The 4975-nt window shown below is 47.1% G+C and overlaps 1 protein-coding gene across 13 annotated transcripts in view; it reads right to left on the reverse strand.

The window, feature by feature from the left end:
• Positions 1 to 2099: 2099 nt before the first annotated feature.
• Positions 2100 to 4975, reverse strand: part of LOC109438633 (very long chain fatty acid elongase 1-like) — a 30798-nt gene continuing 27922 nt past the window's right edge. For 12 of the 13 annotated variants that reach the window (XR_012493834.2, XR_012493835.2, XR_012493846.2 and 9 more), the window contains 2 exons: positions 4196 to 4310; positions 2100 to 2946 (listed from right to left, as the gene is read on the reverse strand). The gene's annotated coding sequence lies outside the window, so the exon portion shown is untranslated. The remainder of the gene's footprint in view (positions 2947 to 4195; positions 4311 to 4975) is intronic. The other variant, XR_012493848.2, reaches the window with a different exon arrangement.

A 4975-nucleotide genomic window follows, 5' to 3' on the forward strand; every position in this document is an offset into this window, starting at 1 on the left:
GATTGCTAAATCTAGTATTTTTAAAGGCAGGGTTTTTAATGACCATATATTACTATTCCAGCTCTATCAGAGAATAGTTTTTAGAGCTGAAAGAATCTCCTATCCTGAATTCTAAAAAGGCACTAAAAGGGGATGGGGACTGCCCCACGGGCTCCTCAGGCAGCAAGAGGGCAGAGGCGGACTCTGGACTCAGGTGTTGCTTCTGAGAACCCAGGGCTGTCTCCTGGGGGTGCTGTCCACGTCGTCCCCTGGCATAACGCTGTATGTGGCGTGTTTTCAGTGAATCTTCCCTGTGGTACTCACACATCCTCCTCTCCCCTATCCCTACTAAAATGCAGGTGCTTGAAGTCACAATTCTGTATTTCTTTGATAGTTTATTCACTTCTCGTCCCACCACACATCCCTGCAGCGCCTTTTGTCACTTCCTGAAGCTCCCTGGTCCCTGAGATCTTAGACCTTGATTGTGAGGGTTTGAATTTCAAAAACCCTAATTAAAGTCCTCCTTTGGAACAGACATCTCGCCCTGAGACTACCCAGGGACAGAGGACAAAAGGCAGAGGCTATGTTCTCTTAGAGGGATTCCTCCATTTGTACGGAGAACTGCAAGAGAGAAGGGAGGGGGACTAACGAACGGGGACATGGTCTTTTCTTCTGATTCCTGCTCAGGCCCAGCAGCCCTTGGGGATATGTGGTCAGCGGAGTGGACAGTGGAGTGTGTACGGAGCAGGCGGGGGCAGGGGTCATTACTGAATTCTGAGCTGAAAGAGGACAACAACGACTCCATTTTGGGGACTTTTTATTCCTTTAATTAGATATACTCTGATTTAAGAGGCACTAGCCAGGAACCCAGGCCATCAACTCTTGGACCCTCATGGGAGACAGGGGAGTGAGGGGGCTACTTCCTCACTTCTGTTGATGGGACCTTCCCACCAGGTATTCTGGGCCTCCCTTTCTTGGCAAACAGACCTTCTCTGGACAACAGTTCAACCCTGCTATACGTATATTTAAAAATCGAGCAATCATTTTTGCTTGTCATTATTTCAAAAGTTTATAGAATTGAACTTCAACAATATAATTTGGAATTTGGCTGTGTTTTGACACGTACAAATAGCTTTTTGCTTTATGATATTCACATAACCTTTCTACACTGATAAACAGTACCTGCGCAGCACTCCTGAAGCAGGTAGCATCCTTACAACACAGCGCAGTTTCAAAAAGGAGGCGCACCTCAGCTCACTGAGCATTTCCCCCCAAACTCTCTACCACACTAGCTCACGCCAGGCTTTCCCCAGCCAAAATCTTATTTCATTCACACATGACCTGGGACCCATCACTTCCTCTTGGGCTGCTGAATCAGGCAGAGGCAGCCACAAAGGACAAGACAAATATTAGCTCTGAACTCTGAAATGACTGATTTTTTTGGCTGCTAAGCAAATGAACAGACTTTATACCTATGTGTTTTTTCTTTTCTTTTTTTAAATATTTGCCTTAGAATGGGCACCCATCTCCAAAGGCACTGAACCTGCATGTGGAAAAGTGTGTGGGATGCATTCATATCCAGTATAACTTACTTCTCTGTGTCCACAGGATGCAGCCCTGCCTGCCTGGAGTTAATTAACTAGAGGACCTGATGGATAAATAGCACTGCATAAACTTCAACAGCTCTTTAATGTTCTTGACTAGGGACTTACTGAGTGGAGGAAAAGAGCTAAGGGGAGAGATTATAAAGAAGAATAAGAACACTGGAGATACAGAGACAGCTCCCAGGCAAACTGCTTTTCAGAGACATATCCAGTTCTGGTTTTAAGTGGCTCAGCACACCTTTGCTTCTGCCATACTAGGCGATCCTGGTTGTATATTCTCTTTTGCTCGTCCTCAGTTTCCTTCTTTGTGAAGTAGATGGCTGTATCCATTTTACCCCATTTCTCCTTTTCTCACATCCCTCTATGGAGGCTCCCACTGAAACATGTACTCAGAGATTTCTCAGTGGACTTCAATGTCTCCCATTTGGGACAAGAGAGGTATTAATCCCAGTGGCTTTTATTTGCCAGTGTGGCACTTTCAGAGATTTACAGAAGAGACAACCAAACACACAGAGAGTAACTCAAATGGAAACATATATATATATTTGTGTTTATATAAACAGCATATATATTTCAAAATAAGTATTTAGACATATACACATAGCCCTCTCTGTAACCCATTCACACACAGAGAATCATACAACTATAGAAATACCCGTGTAGGCAGCAGTGAACAGACAAGAAGATATGCAGGGTAACCGTTTACATAGCCACATCACCAACCAAGCAGACCCATGGTTGCTCTTGGATATTCTCCGTCATAGTTTCCCACTGTAAGAGATCAAGCCAGCCTTGACTTCTTCCACGCCCCGAGCCCCGATCTTCACCAGAGATCATGACTGCCAATCATGGAATACAAGGATCCAAACACACATTCATGGTGGTGCTGTGCCAGGTGTGGGGAACATTGAGAATAAGACAGTCTCTCCCACGACAGGCTCGTGTCTAGCAGAGGAAGAAGCAAATAGTCATAAATCCATGTGAGAAGTGCCATCACAGAAGTGTGTACAGGAAGCTGACTCCATTTCTGTCCTCCTGAACTCTGGACAAGAGGCAATTCTCCTCGTTCCTTCACAGGACAAAATGCAGGCCCAGAGGTGCCTGCTCAGTGCAGGTAGGCTGTAAGCCCTGATGTCTTCTACCCAACTCTCTGTAGGACGGCTCAGCCAGTATTAGTTCTCACATCCTGCCACTTAAGTCAGCTTCTCCCTCTTGCTCCTCAGGTATGTCTGGTGGTAGAAGTTGAAGAAAAGAGTGATGAGGCTGGGGTATACAGGAGGACAGCCATGGTGAATCCACCAAGAAAGGAGCACTCAGCAAAGAGACGGTAGGAGGAGTGGGCAGCAATGGCCACAAACTGATCCTGGGGGAAAGAAAGCCGGAGAAGAAAGCGATGGGAGAGGTGAGAAGCCATCTTCACACCCGGTCCCCTTCACCCCTCCATCTACCAGCAGGGGGCAGACCTCCTACAGTTCAGTCTTTCTCTTGGGAAAACAATGAAGCCTGGTGACGCCTGCTCCCATTTTTTCCTAACACATTTTTCTAAAAATCTTCCTGACCCCTCTCCTGGTTCTGGCTCCCCATTTGCCCCAATCCAACTACGTCATGCTGACACTGATGATGAACTCAATCCATCCCAAGTCTCCTGAGGGACACCTCAGCTATCACTACCATCTGGCAGTCAGGCTCCCCAAACCACAAGGCACCGGGGGATGGGTCATTTAGTGATCACAGGCTTATAGGATATTAGCACTCTGAGGTCGTCTAGCCCAGTTCCCTCATTTCACAGATGATAAGACTGAGGTCTGAAGCATGGAAGTCATTCGCTCCAGGTCCCACATCGTGTCAGGGAGAGTTGGTTCTAGGACTTGAAATGGTTGCTGAGACTGTTGCATGTTGAGCTACTAAGGAAGACCCAGGGATGAGAAAGGCTAGTTCATGGTCAGATATCAAGTTATTGGTGCAGCCAAAAATAGAACCCAGGCTCAGTCAAGGCCGCTGGAGCTACGGGGCCCTTTTCACCAGCTGTAGGGTGATAAGATGGCACTTTCACCACAGGTAGGGCTGCATGCTGAGACTCAGACTAGCCAGTCCTTAGCATAGGTACACACAGACATGAGCCAAAGAATTCAGCATCCTGACTACAGAGTGGGGAGGGGAGATCAAGGGAAATAAGTGGAGCTGGGCCTGGCTGTGCTTTGGGTTTTCTCTTTCATGTTCCAATCCTCTGCCCTGCAGAGAACACCTCTCTGCATCCTACAGGGAAAATCCTTGGGAAGGGTCTATCCTGAGGAAGTCTGGCAAGAGCCATCTCAGGTCATGATTCAGTCGTGGGATTAACAGGAGTGCTTATACCCTCCTCTGCATCCCCTGGGCTGATGGCTATCAGCACCTCCCACAGCCTCTTCCCCAGCAGCAGGGAGGGGTGGCCAGGAAGCTCTGAGGAGCAACAGGGAGCAGAGGCCTGATGTCATGGCCACAGAGAAGGGTAACCTTAGAGCCAAACAGTGATACTACAGGATGCACACCTCCCAAGCTGGAAACTCCGCCCAGCAGAGAGAGACCTGCCTCACAAGGGCCTAGGTAGGGCTGCCCTCTGCTGCGTCACGTACCTTGACCACCTGGCACATATTTGACTCCAGCCCACCAGTTGACGAGCATGATGTCATGGTCGTAGATGTGCTGAAAGGTGATGTGCTCTGGTTTCTCTCATAATGTAAAGAAGACCTGGAGAGGAAGAAAAGATAGTGTCAACTGTGGGGCCTTGTTTCTCTAGACTCTTCTCCTGAGACCTCAAGTACCAAGAAGGGAGTGGTTCTGTTTTACTAAAGGGGAGACTGAAACTCAAGGGAAATAACACTAGTCAAACACCTGTACAGTACCGTACCTACTGTGTGCCGGGTACTTTGTATGCATAAAAGAATCATAGAAACACTTACAATAATACTATATGATTTATACTTACTTCCATTTTACAGATGGGAAAACTCAGGCACAGAGAGGTTAAGTAACTTGCCCAAGGTTAAGTCACCCCCCAGGTAGGATAGGAGAGAACTCAGTTGTTGAACATTCAGCCTAGGACCCAGACAACCATAAGGTTCCAAACCATTCCAAAAGGTTCTCTCCTCTTACTCCATTTTGGTAAGGAATTGATAAAAAAAGAGCACCCTCCCTTTCCTCAGTACCCCCAAATCATGACCATGCCCCCCCCCCCCCCACTCAATCCTGTGAGCCTTCTGGTTTCATAAGCAGGGTTTCTTCTCCTCATTAACACTTAAGGACAGCTTTTGCTGTCTGATGACCCTTGCCACATAATATTAATTTTTAAAAATGTATTTATCTTTCATTTTCATGTACCCTGGAACCTGGTTGCTAATGGGGCAAATGCCTAC

This window comes from Rhinolophus sinicus, chromosome 1, assembly GCF_057876585.1.
Source record: "Rhinolophus sinicus isolate RSI-liver-muscle chromosome 1, RSI-T2T, whole genome shotgun sequence".
NCBI lineage: Eukaryota > Metazoa > Chordata > Mammalia > Chiroptera > Rhinolophidae > Rhinolophus > Rhinolophus sinicus.